The sequence below is a fragment of the Carcharodon carcharias genome, chromosome 17 (assembly GCF_017639515.1).
Source record: "Carcharodon carcharias isolate sCarCar2 chromosome 17, sCarCar2.pri, whole genome shotgun sequence".
Taxonomy (NCBI): domain Eukaryota; kingdom Metazoa; phylum Chordata; class Chondrichthyes; order Lamniformes; family Lamnidae; genus Carcharodon; species Carcharodon carcharias.
Window position 1 is genome coordinate 79,294,484 of NC_054483.1, and position 24,897 is coordinate 79,319,380.

Sequence of the window (24,897 nt, forward strand, 5' to 3'; positions counted from 1 at the left end):
CATGGCTTCATGGAGTGGAAATCATGTCCAACAAATTTATTAGAGTTCTTTGAGGAGGTAACAAGTGGGAGAGATAAAGGGGAACCAGTAGATGTAATATATTTGGATTTCCAAAAGGCATTCAATAAGGTACCGCACATAAGGCTACTTAATAAGATAAGAGCCCATGGTGTTAGGGGTAGTATATTAGCGTGGATAGAGGATTGGTTAACTAGCAGGAGACACAGAGTTGGGATAAGGGGGATCTCACAAGGCAAGCGGTGAGGATGACACAAGGAGTCTATAGAGGGATATAGGCAGGTTAATTGAATGGACAAAAACCTGGCAGATGGAATATAATGTGGGAAATTTGAGGTTATGCACTCTGGCAGGAAGAATAGAGGAGCTGAATATTAATAAAATGGGGAAAGATGACAGAAAGCTGCATTACAGAGGGATTTGGGAGTATTTATGCATGAATCCCAAAATGCAAACGCACAAATTCAGCAGGTAATAGGGAAGACAAATGGAATGCTGGCCTTTATTTCAAAGGGCATGTAGTATAAAGATAAGGAAGTCTTGCTAAAACTATACAAGGCACTGGTTAGACCATGCCTAGTATACTAAGAACAATTTTGGTCGCCTTATCTAAGGAAAGATATTCTGGCATTGGACGCAGTCCAGAGAAGGTTGATCACTGGGTTGATCCCAGGTATGGAGGGATTTTCTTATGAGGAGAGGTTGAAGAGGTTGGGTCTGTACTCATTGGAGTTTAGAAGAATGAGAGGCGACCTTATTGACACATATAAGGTTCATAGGGAGCTTGACAGGGTAGATGCTGAGAAGTTATTTCCCTTGTGGGAGAGTCTAGGGCCAGAGGGCATAATCTCAGAGTAAGGGGTTGTCCATTTAAGACAGAGATGAGGAGGAATTTCTTCTCTCGGGGTAGCGAATCTGTAGCATTCTTTACCGCAGAGAGCTGCAGAGACTGGGTTGTTAGGTATATTCAAGGCTGAGATAGATAGATTTTTAATCAGTTAAGGGAATTAAGGGTTATGGGGAAAAGTCAGGAAAGTGGAGTTGAGGATTATCGGATCAGCCATGATCTCACTGAATGATGGAGCAGACTCGATGGGCTGAATGGCTCACTTCTGCTCCTACGTCTTATGGTCCCTACTCATGTGACATGTTTTATGATATGTTTAAGATCTTTATTTCTAAATTTTAAAACTCTTCATCTCCTTGAGACAGCTCTGTGCCTCAGGGAGATTTTCACCCCCACCGAGACCACCCGACAAGGGCAAAATTCTGCCCATGGTTACAAATTACTGGGAGGCGTCATCCAGCTTCAGTTGCTGATGTGTGTGATCCTTGTCAAGCTTTGTGTGCATTGTCCCTCCTGCTAGTTTGGTAATATAGATCTTTAATCTTGAGAATAGGGTACCGCTCCAGTTCGGCTGCTCAGTTGAACGTTAGTTTATAGTCCCCGCAGATCCCGACGGTCTGGTCTGGTTTAAGGACAGGGGCTATGGGTACTGCCCACTCTGAGAACTAAGCCACTTTTATGACACCCAGCCTTTCTAGCCAATTCAGCTCAGCATTAACCTTCTCTCTCAGGGTGTATGGCACTGGTCTTGCTTTCAAGAAGCGAGGAGTTGCTTCTGGGTTCACGTATATCTTGGCCTGTAGACCTTAAATTTTCCCTGTTAAATGAAGATGGTGTCATTTTTTTTGGCAGCTCTGGTACCCAACTACTCACAACTGGAAGATCTCGGACCAACTTAATTTAATTTCCTTCAACCAATCACACCCTAGAAGGCTTGGTCCTTCACCTTCTACCACCATTACTGGTAGCTGTGCCGATTGGTGTCTATAATGAATAGTTACTCTGGTGAGACCTTTTACTTGGATTTCTTCGCCTGTGTACGTTTTCAACTTGGCAGATGTTAGTTCTAAATTTCGTTGTTGATTACCCTTATTTAAATACCTTAAAGAGTGCTCACCTATTACAGTGGTAGAAGCACCTGCGTCTACAATTTTGAATGGTTTATCATTCACTTGCACTGTAACAAGTATTGGCTCTGGCTTCTCAACTTTCATGTTGAATAATGAATAAATGTCAGAATTGGTTATTTCTGACTTTTCTACACTATAGACTTCATTGGACTTCATTTGTTGTTTGGAGGCCTGTTTAAATCTCACTTTGCACTGTCTCATTATGGGCAGAATTTTGCCGTCGGTGTGCAGGGGCAGCCCGACACACTGACGTGTAAAATGACGTGCGATGACGTCGCACATGCATCTCGACGTCACCGCGTGCCATTGTGATATTTCAGAGTGCGGCTGCTATGACTTCCGAGGTGTGTCCGCCATTAATTAACGGGCCAGTTAAGGCTCTTGAGGCAGTAATACACAGCGATTTTTCACACCCTGTGCAATTTTCAGGGCGTTGCACGGGCGCAACAGTCAAGAGGGCAGGCCACATTTTTAAAAACCTCATCCATGGGTGGGATAAGAGGGGTGAGTGGGCTTGCAAATGCGAGTTGTTAATACTTTACTTTTTAAACTACTGCTACTTGCTTGTTGAGCAGGACAACTTCAATTCTCTTCAGCACTGCTTTGATGGAAAAAATAGGCTTCAGTTCAGGACTCAGGAGGAAACATAACACTTGGGGCCTTGCAGGTTTCGGGCAACCTTCCCTTACCCTGGGAATGGGGATTATACTTTCCACTGAAGGCACCTCCTCCTCTGAGGAAGAGAGGGCCAGAATGGGGAGGTGGCCAGGAGTCCATACGCAGCCACCAGGGGAGCCACCTTTGGGAGGACAAGTGCAGGCACAAGGGAGGCAGGGCCAACAGGAAGTGCAAGTCAGAAGGGGCTGCAGAAGATGCCAGTATCCTGTGGCCAGGGTATACAGGTGGTGAAGCAGCTACCTCAGTATGTCTGAGGTGCAGTGCCGAAGGAGGCTCCATCTCTCAAGGTAGACAGTGACCACCATATAAGTGACCTGTCAGATAATTAGCCCTGAGCTCAGCTCCAACTGTGTGGGTGAACACCCGATGCCAGTGGTGCTTAAGGTCACGGTTATCATCAACTTGTATGCCTCCGGCTCTTTCCAGGAGTCATTTGGTGATCTTTGTGGAATCTCCCAATCAGCTGTCCACAGTTGCATCAAGCTGGTGACAGACACACTGTTCAGGTGTGCATTGACTTTCATTCGCTACCACACACATGAGGCCACCAGGCAGAGTGAGTCAGAGGCTTTGCAGCGATTGCTGAGTTCCCTTGCATCCAGGGTGCAATCGACTGCATACATGAGGCCATCAAGGTGCCAGCGGGTGAGCCCAGTGCCATCATTAATAGGAAGGGCTTCCACTCCATAAACGTGCAGATAGTGTGTGACCACAGATGCAGAATCCGCAAGTCTATGCAAGATACCAGGCAGCTCCCGTGACGCATACATCCTGAGACACTCCCAGGTACCGGGGCTCTTCAGTGCTCCAGCCCAGCTGGATGGGTGGCTGCTGGGTGACAAGGGCTTTCCCCTCAAAAGGTGGCTCATGACGCCTCTCCACCATCTAAGAACAGAAGCTGATCAGTGGTACAATAGGAGCCATGCCTCCACAAGGGCGGTGGTAGAGAGAACCATCGGTCTTCTCAAGATGTGCTTCTGATGCCTGGACCGTTCAGGGGACGCGTTGCAATACCTATCAGATCGTGTGCCACTGATAGTGGTTGTATGCTGCACTCTCCACAGTTTGGTGCTGGAAAGGGGGGATGCAGTGGAGGAAAAAGATATAGATGCAGATACTCTGGCTGCAGACGATGAGTCCAATAGTGAGTCTGAGGATGAGTAAGTTCAGGAGAATGCTGAGGGGATAGATGCTGACCTGGGCAACCTCCAGCGAGGCAGGGACACCCAGGAGGCTTTGATCCAACGCTGCTTTAGTTAGCCTACCAAAGATGAATCACCGCCACATGCCAGGGCTGCAGGCTCCATACTCGATACCTGAGAGCAACAATTGCCTGGGTTAGGAACATTAACTGTGTGCCTTGTCAATAAAGCTCAATGGCAAACAAGTCACTCATAACATCATGGGTTCCCCTTCACCTGCAGAACTGATGAAGTACCCAGAGGCTTGTTGAGAACCAAAACATTTAATGATTGCATACTTGCTAACAGAAATGAAAGTCCATTAAAAGGTGTTGAACAGCACACCTACTGCAAAACAACTGAAACGGGGGTCAAAAGAAAACCACCAGCGATAAGCCCGTTGTGTGCCAATGGTGACTTACGTTTACATTTTTGGGTGCTACGTCTAGATGCTCCCCCCTCACTGGCACCGGCATTTGAGACAACCTGCTTACTCTGCTGTCCTGTTGGCATTGATGACCTCGGCGGGCATCCTCTGGCCCATGGAGCTTGTGCTGGCCCCGATTGGGAGGGAGCGGACAGTGGCACGGCTGACATCTCCCCAGTCACCACAGACTCAACAGATGCCATGGTCACTGGCAGAGAGCACGGAGGAGCTGCTGCCCTCCTCCAGAGAGGAGCCCACAGAGACGACAGGCAGCTCATCCGTCAACATGAGGTCACTTCGGACCTCCCTGCTGACCATTGACGGACGGGCACCTAGCTGGGATACTGGGTGCCCAATCCATCTCCCACACTGATACTGACCACCTGAGGTCAATGCCGCTGTGAGGGCTTGCAGTCCAAGCACATCCCCAGAAAGCACTGATTGTTCTCCTGGAGGAGTCTCTCCATGAGCATTGCCACTGTCTCCATGGAGGAGGCATTGCACTTGGCCATGAGGGTCATTGCATTGCTCATGCCCTGCATGGACTCCTTCATCACAGAAACCATGGCACACATTCCCTCATGTATCTCTGCCAGATCCTTCCGCACACCCTGCTGGACTTCCAGCATCTGCTGCCTCAGGGACGACTCCAGAGGCATATCATCAGTCACCGACTGAGCATGTTCCTGGTCCCCACCAGTCCTCCGACTGCCGACACCCTGGGCACTCTCTGTCTCCGGCGGCACCTCAAGTGAGTGTGAAGTGCTCTCGCTGCTGTGCACCGAGACACCAGCCGATGATCTCATCCCTGCTGAGGTGCTGGTATCTGCACTGGTGCCTGCCTGGCTGAGATGGTGTGACGCTGGTGCGTTTATATCTTTTGGGCCCTCAGGGGTCAGTGGTGGTCCCTCTGCCACCTGCGTGTGGGCGTGCTCCGGAGAGGCTGAAAGGAAGAACAAGGACATTTGATTAGTAGAAGTTGTTACACTGTTAACGTGCATGCCTGGCATTCGGATCAGGATGCGTTCCTCCTTCCATTATCAAGGGGCAACCCATGTTGGAGGCTGAAATCATATACACTCAACAGTGGAATGTTTGCACTGACAGACATTGTGATCCCACGGCACGGCACTCTTACCTCCGACTAGTGCCAACCTCACCGCGGCCAGTTGACCTGGGCGCAAGGTGCCTCTCCAGGTCGAGAGCCTCCTGCTTGTATCTGGTGATGATGAGAAGGTGGGGCTGCCCTCCTCCAGTCCACAGCCGCTCGGCATTATTGTGTGCGGTCTTCTCCTGAAAGGAGAGAGTAGCATTGATTAGCCCAACCTATACCTTCATTGCCATTGCAGCATGGTCAACCCCACCTGAGTGAAACATTGCAGGGCTCATTCGATTCGTGACCCTGGAGCTGCCATACACTCACTCCAAGCAGCCAGGGCTAACCCCTTTGCCCAGATGCTGCCTCCATCACATTTGCCACTCACACTCTAATATCTTCCAAACACACAAGCACTACCACTAGAAGGACAAGGGCAGCAGATGGATGGCTACCCAACTACCTGGAAGTTTCCCTCCATGTCACTCAGCATCCTGACTTTGAAATGTTTCGGCGCTCCACCACTGTGCCTCGGCCCAAATCCTGGAGCTCGCCCCCAAACTACACTGTGGTGTACCTGCACCACATGTAGTGGATACAGAAGGCAGCTCACCATCACCCTCTCGGGGGCAACTAGGGATGGGCAATAAATGCTGGCCCACCCAGCGAAGGCCACATGCCGTGAATGAATGAATGCAAAAACAAAATTCTGAGTTGGAGGGAGGCTGGGGGTGGGTGCCAACCTAACTGCTGTGATAAGTGACCCATGCCAACATGGTACTCACCCTTCCTGATCGCAAGAGGTCATTATAACCACTTGCGGCACTGCACCCAGATGCATCTCACTGATCCTTGACCTCTCTGTCTCAATTTCTGGTGATAGGCTGTTCACCAATATCCCATTACAAGTCTACCGATTCCCACAGCTACCCTGACTACAGCTCCTCACACCCCTCTTCCTGTAAGGGGTCCATCCCATTCTCTCAGTTCCTTCGCCTTCGTCTCATCTGTTCTGATGATGCCACTTTCCAAAACAGTTCCTCTGACATCTCTTCCTTCTTCCTTAACCGAGGTTTTCCACCCATAGTGGTTGACAGGGCCCTCAACCGTGTCTGGCCCATCTCCCGCGCATCTGCCCTCACACCTTCCTCTCTCTCCTAGAACCATAATAGCGTCCCCCTTGTCCTCACTTATCACCCCACCAGCCTCCGCGTTCAAAGGATCATCCTCCACCATTTCCGCCAACTCCAGCAGGATGCCACCACCAAACACATCTTCCCTTCACCCCCCCTGGCTTTCCGCAGGGATCGTTCCCTCCGTGACACCCTGGTCCACTCCTCCATCATCCCCTACACCTCAATCCCCTCTCACGGCACATTCCCATGCAACCGAAGAAGGTGCAACACCTGTCCCTTTACTCCCTCCCTCCTCACCATCCAAGGGCCCAAACACTCCTTTCAAGTGAAGCAGAATTTCACTTGCACTTCCCTCAATTTATTCTACTGCATTCGCTGCTCCCAATGCAGTCTTCTCTACATTGGAGAGACCAAACGCAGACTGGGTAACTGCTTTGCAGAACACCTTTGGTCGGTGCACAACTATGACCCAGACCTCCCTGTCACTTGCCATTTCAACACACCACACTGCTCTCATGCCCACATGTCCGTCCTTGGCCTGCTGCAATGTTCCAGTGAAGCTCAACGCAAACTGGAGGAACAGCACCTCATCTTCCGACTAGGCACTTTACAGCCTTCCGGACTGAATATTGAGTTCAGCAATTTCAGATCATGAACTCTCTCCTCCATCCCCATCCCCTTTCCGATCCCCCCTTTTCCAATAAATTATAATTTTTTTAACACTATATTTTTTTCTTTTCCCTCCTATTTTTAAATTTATTTCAATCTATTGTTTCATCTCCACCTTTTAGCCTATTTAGATCCCTCCCCCCCACTCCACCCGCACTAGGGCCGTCTGCCATTAGCTTCCTTCCCTTAATATCCCCATTAGCACATCTTTTCGATAATATCACCACCATGAACACCCCTTTGTCCTTTTGTCTATGACATCATTGGCAGTCTCTTCTTGGCCTCCACCTATCACTGACCCTCTATCGAGCTCTACTGTCCCATCCCTTCTACCAGCATATATTTCATCTCATTTCTATATGTCTTAGTTCTGATGAAGGGTCATACGGACTTGAAAAGTCAACTGTATCCCTCTCTGCAGATGCTGTCAGACCTGCTGAGTTTTTCCAGGTATTTTTGTTTTTGTTCAACAATTTATACTGCATTTGTCCAGGGTGCTGATTGGTTGAGAAGTAGACTCTGGTTGGTAGAGGAGTTGCCATGGAGAATGCACCAAGAAACAGTTAACTGTCAAGCTTTTGTTTAAATTTAAACCAGGCAAGTTGACTCTCATTGGTCAGGGCATTGCCAGGAGGAATGAACCAGGGAATGGCTATCCCCCTATCTTTTGTTTTGCTGATAAATAATATGTGAATATCTTCTTTCTGTTTGCTAAGGACAGGGCCCTCTTAGTTAATATATGTAGCTTCATGTAAGTGAGCTACACTGTGAGTCCAACTGATAATCTTAAATTGGTTGTTTGTGTAATTCTGAGCACAATCAAGATTATTTATTAAGTGTTGTTCAATCGTCAAATATTGAACACTATTTCCTGGTTAAATACAGTCTGCACTTTGCCTGTTGCGAACAGCCAAAGGGATGTGCTGTTTGATACGATCCACCAATCATTGAGACATATGGCCTATATACCTGCCACCACACTGGCACTGAAATTCATAAACCACATTACTCATTTGTGTGGTAGGCAGAACATCTTTTTGGCTTGACGGCAGCATTCTGTTTGTGGAGAACACCACTCATGCTGCTACTGCATAATAGCAGCATGAAACAGCTAGCTTCACCTGTTGCTCAAATTATTTCCCTGGTTCATTCCCCATGGCAATGTCTTGACCAATCAGTCTGCTTGTCTGGCTTGTATTTAAGCAAGGCACATTATCCATGGCAAAGCCTCTACCAATCAGGGTCGATATGCCAACCATCAGCACCCTCTTCTCATATGGGATAAATTGCTCTTCCCTTTGAGATTTGGTATTCTTGTAATTCCATCCTGATGAGTGGCAAAAAGCCACGACAGCATGTCTCTTTTCTGAGCGATACTCAAGTTCTGTACTACAAAGCGACTATTTGTATACTGAGACAGAGGTACAACAAAGACTAAATTCGGGATATCAGCAACATAGCTTGACTCACAGGTAAGTTAAGAACAGGTAAGTTATCTATCAAATTTCTCCAAGAGTGTATTAGATCTAAGGTTGTGCCAGTGTTCATTTCCAAGCATATTAACAATGCTAAAGTGAGACACAGTCCTATGATTGAGTGAACGTTTACGCAGGATGAGATTGAACAGATTGGTAGTAGGGTTACTAGTTCCTCAGGGTAGCATCCTAGGCCCAGCCATCTTTAGCTGCTTCATTAATGTCCTTCCTTTCATCATAAGATCAGAAGTGGATATGTTTACTGATGATTACGCAATGTTCAGCACCACTCTGCAGACCTGTCACATTCAGCCATGAATGTGATGGACACTTAAACAACTGACCCAAGGAAGACAGTCCATGAACATTCATTTTCTGAATAATGGTGGAGCCCAGTACAACAGTGCAAAAGGCAAGGCTGAAACATTTGCAACCAGCTTCAACCAGAAATGCAGAGCGGATGATCCATCTCAGCCTTCTCCTGAGGTCCTCACCATCACAGAAGGCTACCTGCAGCCAATTTGATTCACTCCATGTGATATCAAAAAATGGCTGAATGCATTAGACATAGCAAAAGTTATGGGATCTGACAATATCTTGGCTATAGTGCTGAGGACTTGTGCTCCAGAACTAGCCACACCCCTTGCCAAGCTGTTGCAGTACAGCTGCAGCACAGCCACCCACCCTACAAAGTGGAAAATTGTCTGGGTATAGCCTGTCCACAAAAAGGGGACATACTCAATCCCTATTAGACTACTCTCAATCATCAGTAAAGTAGTGAAAAGGATCATCAACAGTCTTTCAAGCAACACTTATCAATAATCTGCTCATTTTCTTCACTCATTCCTGGGATGTGGGCGTCGCTGGCTAGGCCAGCATTTATTGCCCATCCCTAATTGCCCTTCAGAAGGTGGTGGTGAGCTGCCTCCTTGAACCAGCTCAGTTTCTGTTTCACCAGGACCAGTCAACTCCATACCTCATTTCAACCTTGGTCCAAACACGGAAAAAGAGCTTGTCATGCAATATTACAGCCCATAAGGAGATCATTTGGCTTATCGTCCCTCTGCACTTAAGAGAGGTGATATACAATTTCACCAGGGGAAGGAAAAGGAAAATCAGGTGGAATGTGTAATGGGAGACCAACATGCTGTAGAATCATGGTATCGTGGAACAATTACAGTGCAGAAGGAAGCCATTTGGCTTATTTCTCTGCAAGAGCAACTCAGCTGGTCACATTCACCCACTTTTTCCCTGTAGCCCTACAAACTTTTTCTCCCCAGGTGCTTATCTAATTCCCTTTGGAAAGCCATGAATGAATCTGCCTCCACTGCACTCTCAGGCTGTGCATTCCAGAACCTAACCACTTGCTTTGTCAAAACGTTTTTCTCCATGTCGTCATTTGTTCTTTTGCCGTTAGTCTTATCTCGGTGTCTTTTGGTTCTCGACCCTTCTGCCAATGGAACCAGATTTTCTCTATTTACTCTGTCTCAATCTCTCATGATTTTGAACACCTCTCTAAAATCTTCTCTCACCCTTCTCTTGTCTAAGAAGAACAATCCCAGCTTCTCCAATTTATACACCTAATTGAAGTCCCTCATCATTGGAACTATTCTCATAAATCTTTTCTGCACCCTATCTAAAGCTTTTATATCCTTCTTAAAATATTGTGCCCAGGATTGAACACCATGGCCCAAATCTTCTGGTCTCCAAATCAGCGGAGACCGGACGCACGACTGAAAATGTTCACCAGAGTCCGTGGGTCTCCTGACACGCGGACCTACTGGGAATTGTCTGCAAAATTTAAACTCCCACTGGGCAGTTCCCTTGCTGCCCAGGACCCTGAGCTAGAGTTGGAGATTTGGGACAGATCCACGTGCTTTACCTTAATGGACATCTGGGAAATTTTAGACAGTTTAAAACAGGGCTTTGCAAACTGGAGGTCTCAGGATGAAATCTTGGGGTCACGATCTCTGAGGGAGAAATAGCTCCGACTGAGTGTTAACAGCTACGAGACTTCTTTAAATCCTATGTTTTTTTAATGATGCGTGTGGCCTAACTGACCGATCTTAGAGGCTAGATTCTTATTGTAAAAAAGCCAGTGAAAAGGTAGGTACTTTTTATTTAAAAGCTGTGCAGTTTAAACAACCTCCCTTTGTTACACCTCCCTACCCCATGTTCTCACAGCTCTCCACCCACTCACTAACCCACACACAGACTGGACCTTTAAATGCACCATACAGGTCAGGAGTGTGATGGAATACTCTCCACTTACCTGGTTGAGTGCAGCTCCAACAACTCTCAAGAAGCTTGACACCATCCAGGACAAAACAGCCCATTTGATTGGCACCCCATCCAGAAAGGTTCACTCTCTCCACCACCAATACACAGTGGCAGCAGTGTGTACCATCTATAAGATGCGCTGCTGAAACTTACCAAGGCTCCTTAGACAGCACCTTCCAAACCCACTACCACTTCTGTCTAGACAGACAAGGGCAGCAGACACATGGGAACACTGCAGCTTGCAAATTTTCCATCAAGTCACTCACCACCCTGACTTGGAAATGTATCACCGTTCCTTCACTGTCGGTGGGTCAAAATCCTGGAACTCCCTCCCTAATAGCATGGTGGGCGTATCTACACCACGGGGACTGCAGCAGTTCAAGAAGGTGGCTCACCACCACCTTCTCAAGGGCAATTAGGGATGGGCAATAAATGCTGGCCTAGCTAGAGGTGCCCACAGCCATGAATAAATTTAAAAAAAATACTGCAGCTAGTCAGTAAATAGGGATGTGTCCTCTCTTCCCTGAGTCCACTCTGATGAAGGCCCCTGGGTGCCGCTGCACTGCACATTTCTTCTTCAACTGTGCGCAGCATTGCCGCTGACCAGAAAATTTAGGCCAAGACTCCAGCTGATGTCATTTTAAAAAGGTCCATCGTAATTTCCTTGTCTTTATACCCCAAGCCTCTATTTATAAAGTCCAGGATCCTATATGCCTTGTTAACCATTTCCTCAACCTGCCCTGCCAACTTCAACAATTTGTGTATATATATCCCCAGATTGCTCTGCTCCTGTACCCCTTTAGAATTGTACTCTTAATTTTGTGTTGCCTCTCCTTATTCTTCCAGCCAAAGTGTATTGTTTCACTCTTCTCTGCATTAAATTTAATCTGCCACTTGTTCACCCATTCCACCAGCCTGTCTATGTTCTCTTGAAGTCTATCACTATCCTGTTCAGAATAATTCCAAGTCTTGTGTCAATGACTTGTGTCAAAAACTTGATATACATTAATGACCTTCCAAAGGGTATGTCGTTAATATATAGCAAGGAAGGGAACCCCACTGTATACCTTCCTCCAGTCCGAAAAACAATTGTTCATCACTGCTCTCTGTTTCCTGTCACTCAGCTAATCTTGTATCTATGCTGGCACTACCCCTTTCAGTCCGTGGGCTTCAAATTCGCTGACAAAACTATTCTGTGGTAGTTTATTAAATGCTTTTTGGAAGTCCCTATATACCACAATCACATTACCATCATCAAACCTCCCTGTAGTCTTATAAAAAACTCAATCAAATTAGTTTGATAGTGATAACTATTTGTCTTTAACAAATCTATGTTGGCTTTCCTTAATTATTCTGCATTTGTCCAAGTGACTTAATTTTGTTCCGGATTATTGTTTCCTAAAGCTTTCCCTGATGTTAAACTGACTGGCCTGGAGTTACTGGATTTATCCTTATACCCATTTTTGAACAAGGGTGTAAAATTTGCAATTCTCCAGTCCTCTGGCACCATCCCTGTATCTAAGGAAAATTGGAAGATTCTGGGCAATCCCTCTGCAATTTCCACCCTTACTTTCCTTGGTACCCTTGGATGCATCTGATCCAATCCTGGTGACTGATAAACTTTAAGTATAGCCAGTTTTCCGAATGCATCCTCCTTATCAATCTTTAGTCCATCCAGTGTCTCAACCACCTCCTTTTTCACTTCCACTTTGGCAGCATCTTCCTCCTTGGTAAGGACGGATGCAAAGTAGTCATTTAGTACCTCAGCCATGTCTGTATCCTCCATGCATAAATCTCCTTTTTGGCCCCTCATCAGCCCCATTTCTACTTTTACTATATTTTTACTAATTAAATGCCTATTGAAGACTTTTTGATTCATTTTTATTTTTGCCGCCAGTCTCTTTTCATGCTGTCTCTTTGTTCCTATTGTTTCATTTCACATTTCCCCACTGATTATTGCATCTTCAGCCTAATTCTCACTTATATTATCAACCTGACATCTGTCATGTACACAATTTTACTACTCAATGTTATTCTCTGTCTCTTTTGTCATTCAGGAAGCTCTGGCTTTGTTCATTTACCTTTCCCTGTTGTGGGAATATACCTAACTATACCCAATCTATCTCCTTTTTAAAGGCAGCCCATTATTCCATTACAATTTTTCTTGGCTACCTTTGATTTCACTTTACCTGGATCAGATTTGTTTTCACCGCATTGAAATTGACCTCTTTCTTTAATTATTTTAACTGGGGAATGCTACTTGTCCTTTCCAAAGCTATCCCGAACCTTATGATATTATGATCAGTGTCTCCTAAATGGTGCCCTATAGACAGTTGATTCATTTGACCTACCTAATTATCCAGAACCAGATCCAGCAATGCCACCTTCCTTATTGGACTGGAAACATACTGTTCTAGAAAATTCTCCTGAATACACTTTAGAAACTCTTGCCCACTTCACCCAGCTTATAGTAGGAAATTCAAGTCCCCCATTATAATTAATCCATATTTTTGGAGGCCTGTGTGATTTCCTTATACATTTGTTTCTCTATATCTTCCCAACTAGTTGATGGCCTACAGAATACAACCAATGATGTAATGGTACCTCCATTGTTTCCTAGATTCCTAGCTCTAACCAAACAGATTTTGTCCTTGAACCCTTTCGGACATTCTCTCTTTTTAACACTATAATATTCTCCTTCATCAAAATAGTTTTTGAAGTCCATGTACACCACATTAACTGCATTACTCTAATCTATCCTCTCCGTTACCTCAAAAAACTCAATCAGGTTAGTCAAATACATTTTGCCTTTAACAAATCCATTTTGGTTTTACATAATTTTTAAATTTCACCTCCAGTGGTTTGAATACTCAATAGATTTATTCCAATGTTGGTTTAAATCTCTGTCTAGCTTTTAAAAACAGGGAAGTATTCTGAAATTCCAATGACTTCTGCCTTTTATCAGATCTTTGACCAGAAACCTCACAACATTAAATATGTTGTTAAGAGAGCATTAGCCACTGAGGTCACCCTTGAAACAGATTTAAATAGATAAGTAATAAAGATGTTAAGCTGTAAAATTACTTAGGCATTGGTAAGCTTATGTTTTTTTTCTTTGTATAAAGGAAAGAATGGAAGTTTAATGTGATTTTGTATCAAATGTTGGAACCTGAACAATTTTGCAGTAAAACACTTATCATTGCTGTCAATTAATGATTTTGTGCAAGTGTTTATCAGTAAGTGGGTGAAAGGCAATTAAAGGTTATTAGGTGACTGTTAACCTATTTAAATTCTGGAAAATTAGTAGATTTTGAATGTCTTATGTATCAAGTGACAGCCACACATAGCTTGGATGGCATGCTGCAGAACAATCTGGGATGATTTTGGAAAACATGACTCTCGATTTAGAGCTGCACCTGGAGTGTGCATTGGAGATAGGTGCATAACGCTGTAAAAATGTTGCCATCGGTACTCCTGCCTAGCGAGAATCCTCACCAGGAACGATTCATCACTCCTATGCTGTTCATGGAATTTAGACTATTTAATAGTAATTATACATGAAGGAAGTATAATTGCCATCACACCATTAGTATGGTATTTTCTGCATTCTTACATGCTAATTTATTGTTTTCAATAGATTAAACCATTTAGTCAAACTATGTTTTCAATAATTAGACTAATTAGGTGGAAATTAGGTGATTTAGCCGTTGTAAGTGTCAGCACGTTAATAAATTTAGTTTTAAAACTTACATATTTAACCCAAGGAAAAAAAAATAAACAAGATTTATAGATCCAGGAAATCAGACTTATTGCAGAGAGGGTTGATATGGATGGTCACCATGAATCAAGCATATTGGTGAGTTGGCTAAACATTTTAGAAATAGGTTGGTAAACTATCAAATCATAAATCATAAATCATAAAAAAAGCTGGCGGGAAGTTGGATATGATTCAGTAATGACAAGAGCGCAGGAAAAGAGCCAATGCTCAGTTGCAGCTTTGCAGAGGAATTGAAGGAGATTCATGAACCCTGAGACCCCTGATACTCATGGAAGAATTAGATAGTTTTTCCACAAAGTCCTCAGAAAGAGGTGAAATTCAAACTTTACAATGACCAAAGAGAATTTTAACTTCTTCAGCCTGGAAGTTCAAATCCAAGGGATGTACTTATACCTTTTTTCCATCCCACATATAACATAGTGGCCAAATTGTGCATCTGGCGCTGCTTCCCATGGAGAATACCAGAAGTGGCAAAGCTAGTTACATCGTGCTCCTTTTAACACTGCACCCTCCTTAACCTACATGGTGGCCAGCACACTTCCTTCCTGTCATAATGGTGCCTTAGTAGTTCGAGCATTGCCCTAAAGATATACACTGCATAGACCAATTTCTAGGCCCACCAGTCCAAGGAAGTTGGAAAAATTATATGCCCCTTTTCTAAAATTCTACATCAGAAAATTGTGTCAAAAGGTTAAACATTCACAGCTGCCTAAAATGGAGCCTGCCATTGAATCACCGTAAATTACCTAATCCAAAATATCTTGACCAAAGGTTAGGAGGACACAATATATTACTGAGTGGTGTGACAAGCTTCCCATAGCCTGTGTCATCAGAGATGTTTCATAAAATAATAATAATGTGTTGACATATTGATAATAACACAATTAACACCAATACAAGGGTAAAAATGTAGAATTCTAATATATACCTGGGCATATTGTTAACCAAGTTTAATTCATTACCGGCACAAATATGTTCAAAATAGTACCAGTGTACTCCTATCTCAGTGTCAGCTTCGTAATTGTATTAACAGAGCTATATTCAATATGTAAGACTACAGTAGCTGAGAAAGGTTATGTTTACAGTTTACATTCAATGTATTGCTGTTAAACTTCCAGCCAGGAACAGTTAATCTATTTCTCTATTTTGTATACCTGGGTATATAACTTGGTCTGTCTAGTAAATTGACTGTTATGGCAATGGCTGTTTAATTTTCTTTGGGATGCTGCGCTTCACTTTTGGGAATGTCTGTGGCTTGTTGCTGTCCTTGGTCCTTGTCTTCTTTCTTCATTCATCATCTTTTCATCCCACCTTGACTAATGCACAAATGCTAGTACGTTACAGATAATTTACTCTTTTTACTCAGGGCTTCGGCATTTATATGACAGTTCAATATATTCTACAGGTTTACTTACATCAGCTTAAACATTTAAAATGTCTTCACTTCCAGCTTTTTACACTTGGCTGATAAGACATATTTCTTAACCATTTTAAAGCTTCATTTAATAACCCCTTTCCTTTCAAAATCATCTAGTTTGAGTGTGAAAAAATATGATCTCTCATACCTTTGACAAAGTGAACTACCTCTCCACTTATGTTGTTAGTAGTGAATAACCATAGCAATTTATCTGTCAAATGGATCCTACGGTATATGCTTGTGATCCAATGTGGATATAAAATTGTCATGTTCAGCATTTGATTCATGTGTGTTTGATTATGTTTGTCTGTACTCTGATCCTTCTTGTTGTATAATGGGTTCTAATTACCATTTCAAACCTACGTCCCTTCTATACATCAAGCCTCTAGACCAGTTGGCTTTAATCCGAATAAGACACACCCACATACACACACAGTGACACAGACACCACTAAACTCTATTTTAAAATAATTTCCAATAACATTATTGGCATTATTATATCTTCTTGACAAGTCACATGTTAACCCTTGCTCTAACGAGCACCTTTACAATGACATGCAGGCACATAAAGATCATACAACATCCCCCTTTCTTCTCAATAGAAAACTTTCCTCTCTTCCAATAGAGTATAATTATTTATGATATGTTATGAACATGTGAATTAGGAGCAGGAGTAGGCCACTTGGCCCCTCGAACCTGCTCTGCCATTCAATAAGATTATGGCTGATCTGAATGTAACCTCAACCCCACATTTCTGCCTACCCTTAATAACCTTTCACCCCCTTATTGATCAAGAATCTATCTAGCTCTGCCTTAAAAATATGCAAAGACTCTGCTTCCACTGCATTTTGAGGAAGAGAGTTCCAAAGACTCTCAAACCCCTGAGAGAAAAATCTTCACCTCATCTCTGTCTTAAATGAGTGACCCCTTATTTTTAAACAGTAACCCCTAGTTTTAGATTCTCCCACAAGGGAAAGCATCCTTTCCGCATCCACCCTGTCAAGACCCCTCGGGATCTTAAAGGTTTCAATTAAGTCACCTCATACTCTTCTAAACTCCAGTGGATACAAGCCTAACCTGTCCAGCCTTTCTTCATAAAACAACCCGCCCATTCTTGGTATTAGTCTAGTAAACCTTCTCTGAACTGCTTCTAAAGCATTTACACCTTTCTTTAAATAAGGAGACCAGTACTGTACACAATACTCCAATGCCCTGTACAACTGAGGCACAACCTCCCTACTTTTATAATTAATACCCCTCACAATAAATGGTAACATTCTATTAGCTTTCTTAATTACCTGCTGTACCTGCATACTAACCTTTTGTGATTCATGCACTAGGACACATTGATCCCTCTGAATCTCAAAGCTCTGCAATCTCTCACCATTTAGATAATAAACTTCTTTTTTATTCTTCCATCCAAAATGAACGATTTCACATTTGCCCACATTATACTCCATTTGCCAGATCTTTGCCCACTCACTTAACCTATCTATGTCATTTTGTAGCCTTCTTACGTCCTCTTCACAATGTACTTTCCTACCTATCTTTGTGCAGTTAACAAATTTACCAACCATTCCTTTGGTCTCTTCATCCAAGTAATTTATATAAATTGTAAAAGGTTGAGGCTCCAGCAGTGATCCCTGGGGTACACCACTCATCACATCCTGCCAACCAGTAAAAGACCCATTTATGCCAACCCTCTGCTTCCTGTTAGCTAGCCAATCTTCTATCCATGCCAATATGTTATCCCCTACAGCATAAACTTTTATTTTCTGCAATAACCTTTGATCTGGCACCTTATGTTCACTTGCTATCCCCCCTCCGCCACCTCAAGTCTCTAACTTCATAAATTCAGACGGTCATAAGGATTGACAGTTCTTTCACGTCTTGGTCTGTCATGTTTGGAGGAATGGTAGTAGTACCCTATGTTTCTGGAACCTGATTATCTCCATTTGATTCACTTTTTGCACTCCTTCGAGTTGCGATTCTCTTTATTTACAATCCATCTGCTTTTGTCGGGCACTGTGGGCTTGTCCTGCTCCTTCTGAAGAGAATGTGTATTCCGTTCATTCCTAGAGTGGACTCAAATTTTCTTTTTCCATTGTGTTTGCCATGTTCTTGCTGGATGTATAGGTTTCACAAATGGAACCTTCATTTCCCCTTGTTTCACAATTTCAGCCAAACATTTGTATGCTGTTTTATTTTCAGATCGCTTTGCAAGCTTATGAACCTTTTCATTCAGCTCAATGGTTCTCAGTATGACTAAGACACCTAGTGCTTTTCTTCTTCTAGTTCCTTGTGCTTAAGTGTTAGATTTACACTTTCTGATCTTATTTCTGTCTTTTCTTTCGCTGTCTGCAGCATAACTTTGTCCTTGCCTTTCATTTTGGTTTCACTGTTGATCAGGTCTGTCTCTGGTGAAGTCTTAACTTGTTTCAGTTCTGTAATTGTGCTACTCATGGCTTCATTATCTACTCGTAGCTTGGAAAGTTCTATGGATTTTACTCTCATCGTTTTCATTCAACTGCTTCTTCAGCTCTTCAGTGTTTCTTGTAGGTTTTGGCTTTCTCCTGGAATATGAAACATTACTAAGTCTTCTCTGCCAACTGGTTCTTCAGTCTATCCAGAGTGACATTAAGTTCATTTTTCTTCTCTTCAAAATTCTCCAGAGGAATAAACTTTGTCCCGAGGGGTTCTTGTAGCGTGTAAAAGTTCTCAACAGGTTTTCCATTTCTTTGCAAAGCTTGCTTGCTTCACCTTGAGCTTTCCTGTAATCCAATAGTCTCCTCAAGTTTCTTCTGCTGTGCTTCCATTTTGCTATTTAATGCAGTCTTCATTTCTTCATGTTGCTGAATGGTGACACATTCCTTTTGCATTTAATCTTGAAGGACAATCAACTGTTCTTTCAACTGTAATTTCTTGTTGACCTCATACCAACTCACATTGGGCATCAGTGCATTGATTCATTGCCACTGATAGTTCCAGTGCAGCTTTTTCTGAAGTAATAGTCAACACCTTTTTTAATTCCTCATGTTTTTTCATGGCTATGTATTGATTCTGCAAGGAGTCTTTCAGGGTCGTAACTACTTTGCATGCCTTTCCTGCTTGCTGATTTTCCTCGCATTGCATCTGATTGAGTTTTCTCACCCCCTGCTTGATTTGCCACCTGTAGAATTGAGGGTCATTATTTCCTCTGATACCTTTATGTCCTCTCTGAAATTTGTTTATTCAGATTTCAAACAGCTTGGTTCATTGAAGACTTCAATTTGTTGTGCATTTTCAAAGGTATATACTCAGCTTAAATCTTGTGCTTCAAACCTTCCAGTTTAGCTCAGATGCAAACATTTTCCGATAGAACAGTTTCATCTACATTTTGCATGTTTTGCTTATTTTGAGTTACTTCAGATAGCTTTCCTTCATTCACAGCCATTTGCTCACTCTGCACTATTACCTGCTGTTTCAGATTGGGAACTGTGTCAGTATTATCTAAAAACCTCTAATTTTAAGCTTTTAGGCTGCTTCTCAGCCATTTCTTTCTTTTGCACTAAACTCTTCGGCTTGTGCATTTCATTGCACTGACATGGTCAGTAACCATCTTGTGGTTTACTTGAATATTGTCTCCCTAGCTCTGGGGTCTTCTGTTGTCTTCACGCTGGAGTATTTTGTTGCTCTTGCTCTGGGGTCTTCTGTTGCCATTGGCACTTTATTAGGGGTGTGCTAGATTTTCTTCCATGGTCTGTGCTCTCTACAGTTTGGAGTATAAAATATCCATGAAAGCCTTTTAGTATCTCACCAAATGTTGTTGAGTATTGATCAAGACATTGGATTTGGAATACTTCACCAGCAAATGAACCAAAGATGAATAAAAACTTATCAACTTATCATCTTCTGATTCCTTATTTAATAAGGTAAGTCTCCCAAAAACTAAAAATTGTCTTCTCCAAGACTCTAGGGTCTGGTTTAGGTCTTTCCTTAGCCAAAATGCATCTGGCTGTCTAATTTGCTGTCCATGGCCATTTTTGTCTTGTAGTTACTGTTTTAAATGTCATTGCCCCTTTAAGGCAGCCAGTGCCATAACTGTTTTTTTTTTTTCACTCAGGCTGTCTCTGCAGCTACTGTTTTTTGTTGCATGTCTCCTGCCTTTTCTAGGTTTTGGCAGGCTCCTCAATGATCATAGGTCTTTTTTTTTAACTTCTTAAACTTTTAAAATGGGGGCACTTCTTTTCTGGGTGATTCTTTCCCTTTTTTCTTTTATCTCTGCAGATCTTTTGCACTTTGAATGTCCCGTGTTCTGAGAGTTTCAGTGGGTGCTCACATAGGGGCATAGAGTACAAGAACAGGGAAGTCATGATGAGCTTATATTTTTTTTATCCATTCAGGGTGTTGCTGGCTAGGCAGCATTTATTGCTCATCCCTAATTGCTCTTGTCCGTTTAAATAAGAGTCAACCAAATATGAGACACTGGTTAGAACTCAGCTGGAGTATTGTGTACAGTTCTGGTGCCACAATAATGGAAGGATGTGAACGCATTGGAGAGAGTGCAGAAGAGTTTACGAGAATGGCTCCAGGGGTGAGACACTACAGTTATGAAGAAAGATTGGAGAAGTCGAGACTATTTTCTTTGGAGAGGACAGGGCTAAGAGGAGACCTCATAGAAGTTTTCAAAATCATGAGGGGTCTAGACAGACCAGATAGGGAGAAACTGTTCCCGGTCGCAAATGGATGAAGGACTAGAGGGCACAGTTTTTAAGTGTTTTGCAAAAGAGCAAATGCGAGATGAAAAAATGCTTTTTCACACTGCGAGCAGTTAGGGTTTAGAATGCATTGCCTGGAAGTGTGGTAGAAGTAGGTCCAATTGAGGCATTCAAGAGTGTATTGGATGATTATTTAAATAGAAACAATGTGCAGGGTTACGGGGGAAAGGCAGAAGATTGGCACTAAGTTAAAATACTCAGAGAACTGGTGCAGACACGATGGGCTGAATGCCCTCCTTCTACACCGTAACAATTCTTTGACTCTGTGCTTTTTTTTTTGGAAGTAACGAGCTGTCAACTCTGCAGGGTTTTTTTCTTTTTTGTTCACTCTCAGCACTGTTTGTTTTAAACTCTTAAGAACAGCAGCAATTCTTTCTTCTTCTTTCGACAAAACTTGACTTTTCCTGACTTAAATGGGTACCATCTCTCTGAAACTTTGCAGGCTTTTTTCTTTTTTTTTAACTGTGCCCTGCAGGTTTCTGTTTTGACTCTGCCAGCTGATGTTTTCTTACAGGTTTTGTTTTAACTTGTAGCCTTCTTCCAGCAGGATATGCTTAGCCGTGGGACTGCCATCTATTCTATAATGTAAGTACAGCTTTTTTTTTGTATTTTTACTCACTGATTCATTAACGAACCAGGTCTTTTGACTCTGCATCACTCAGGGTCTTGCAATCTTTGTAGATTTTCTCACTGCCTTTAGATCACAACCAAGTGCCTTAACTCAACATCACTCAGGTCTTGCAATTTTTTTATACCGTTGCTCACCTGTCTTGTGATCAGAGCAGTGTTTTGCTCTGAGTGACTCTGGGTAGTACTTTCACTCAGTATGGCGAATTCCTCAACTTCTAAGTCTGTAGCAAAGCTCCTTCAACTGTTTCTTCAAATTTTCTTCTTAGGCACACATCTCTATACGTTAGGCTTCAGCTGTTTTTAGTTTTCCATATCTTGGGATACTATTCTGCATTCATTTTTTAAAACTGCTCTTCTTATCACTGCTGATCACTGTGCTGTGTACCACCACTGATCACCATGTTGTGTTCCTCAACTGATTATCATGTTGTTTAATGATTCAGTGATGAGATCTTGACACTTGTATGTTTAAACCTGAACCATTTATTGTTTATTTCTTTAACTAAGTACAGATGGCAGTTAATTGCATGCATGGCATATCAACTGTCGCAATTGCCACCAACTGTTCCAGCTGCTTGTAAAATGTTCTCTCTGAGTCTTACACCATGTAACTCTATGCATTATACATTGGGCGGTGCTATTCTCCAGTCACGTGTTAACCCTTGCTATGCCAAGCACCTTTACATTAAAATGGCATGCAGGCACTTGCAACATCATACAACAATTCTGATTCTCAGGTATGGAGCTCCCTGCAAAGACTATGGGCAGGATTTTGAGGTTGTCGGGCAGGCGTGATGGGTGGACCAAGGGAATGGCTGGGAAATGGCCCGCTGCATGTGATTGGCTCCCGACCGTGATTTCATGCTGGCGGGTCAATTAAGGCCCACCCAGCATGAACCGCGGCTCCGCACTGGTCGGGAAGGGCCAAGTGGGGCCAGGGGTCTGTTGGCCACTGGGTCCAACGGTTGACCCAGCGGCCAGTTTAAAATTGGCACAGGCAACCCCTGGAAGGCTGCCACCGAAGGATGTTTCCTCTGCGTCCCCAAACTGAAGCTATGGATTCGAGAGTGGCTGGACATGGCAAGCGGGATGGCAGGTTGGGTGAGCACTCGGCTCACCGCTTTTTGGATGAGTGCCTCACTGTCCTCCTCGAGGAGGCGGCTGCCAGGAGTGACACCCTTGTCCCCAGAGATGGGAAGTGGGGGGAGGGGGGGGGGTGGGGAGGAGGTGGTGGGTACACCGCACCTCACAAAAAGGGCATGGGAAGAGGTGAAAGCATTGGTGAGCAGCCATGACGTGGTGCAGCGCACATGGGTGCAATGCCAGAAGCACTTCAATGACCTGCTGTGTTCAGGATGGGTGAATACTGTATTGGCATGTTTCAATGTGCAGAAGTATTAAGGTGTGCCATCCTCGTGTGGACCTCAAGGTGCTAGAGTCCGAGTATCAAATGTTAATGATGCTAGAGCTGGCCAAGGGGGTGAGCCCTGGCTGCTTGGACTGAGTGCCTTGTAACTCGAGGTTCTCGATTCAGATGTACCCTGTGAGGTGCTCCTCAGCTGGGATTGGCTAGGCTGCAATGGCGCTACAGGTAGATAGTAGACTAATCAATGCTCTCTGTTCTTACAGGAGAAGACAAGCCATAGCCAAGCAGAGAGGGCATGTACAGGCAGAGAGCCGCCCAACCTCCTGCTGCTCAGCAGGTTTGAGCAAGGTGCCCTCAAGCTGGAGAGCCGGAACACTCCATATACAACTGGGCGTGGAGAGGCGGGGCTGCCAGGTGACGGTAAGAGCGCAGTGCAGAGAGGTGAGACTTTCAGCTTGTGCAATCATTCTAGTGTAGTCTCTTCACTTCATTGTGAGCCTTAAACCTGGAGTCCCCATTGATCATTGAAAGATGATGACACCATGATGCAGATCTCCATTGTCTCACCAGGGTGCCTGGCATGCGCAGTGACAGTGTGATGACTTTAACTAATGATATGTCCTTGTTCTCCCTTTCAGGTTTACCAGCATGTGTTCACTCTGTGGACTCCAAAGGGTCACCCCTGACACCGGAGGACCACAGAGCTTCAGTTGCACCTGCATCACACCCGCTCTCTAAACCAGGCACCAGTCCACATATCAGCACCTCGGTGGGCATTAGATAGGCAGCTAGCATCTTGGTGCAAATTGGTGAGAGCACTTCACACTCGATTGAGGCGCAGGTGGAGGCAGAGAGTGCCCAGGGCACCGGCAGTCGGAGGACTGCTGTGGACCAGGACGAAGCTCAGTTGAAGGCATATGATGAGCCTCTGGAGTCGCCCATTAGGCGGCACATGCTGGATGTCCAGCGAGATGTGCAGGAGGATCTGGTGGAGATACATGAGGGTATACATGCCATGCTCTCCGTTATGGAGGAGTCCATGCGGAGTATGAGCACTGCATTGACCCTCATGCCAAGCGTACTGCCTCCTTCATTGAGAGAGTCATGACTCTCATGGAGAAGCAGCTCCAGGAACAGAATCAGGAGTTCCTGAGCTTGTGCTTGGACCTGCAAGCCCTCACACAGGCACTGACCTCAGGTGGTCACTGCCAGTGTGGGAGATGGATGAGGCACCCAGTATCCCAGCTAGTGAGCAGGAAGGTCCAGAGCGACCTCATGTTGGCGTAAGAGCTGCTGGTCGTCTTTGCGGGCTCCTGTCAGGGTGCTCTGAATGACGGCAACATCTCCTCCGCCACTCCGCTAGTGCCCTTCGCATCTGAAGAGGCTGTGATGACTGGGGAGGTGCCAGCCATGGCACTGGCTGCTCCGTCCCAGGCAGGGTCAGTATAGGCTTGACTGGCCAGAGGACGACTGCCAAGGTCATCAAGGCCAACAAGACAGCAGGGTCAGCAGGCTGTCTCCAATGCTGGTGCCAGTGAGGTGGGGGGGCACCAAGACGTAGCACTCGTAAGTGTAAGTTAAAGGCACCATGAGCACAAGAGGGGCAGGTTATGGGTGATTTTATTTTAATTTATGTTTGCTTTATCTATATTGGTCTGGGAATGAAGACCAGAGAAGTTTACGTAAATTGTTTGGAATTGTCAAAAGGAGATAAAATTTGTTTTTGTCATCATGGCCTTAGTATGCTTCACCTTTTTGTTTTATCGGCGCAGGGTATGCCAATATGAAATGCTGGACGTAAATGGCTTTGCCCTTTATTGTACAGGCACTGATTGTTCATTGGGTTCAAATGAAAGGGTCCTTTCAGACATCCGGGATGGAGATGACAGCCCTGGCATGTGGTTGAAGCTGATCTTTGGTAGCCTAGCTGAGAGTGTGTTGGATCAAGGTGTCCCTGGTGCTCCTGCCTCCCTGGAGGTTACCCAAGTCAACCCCTATGCTGTCAACATTAT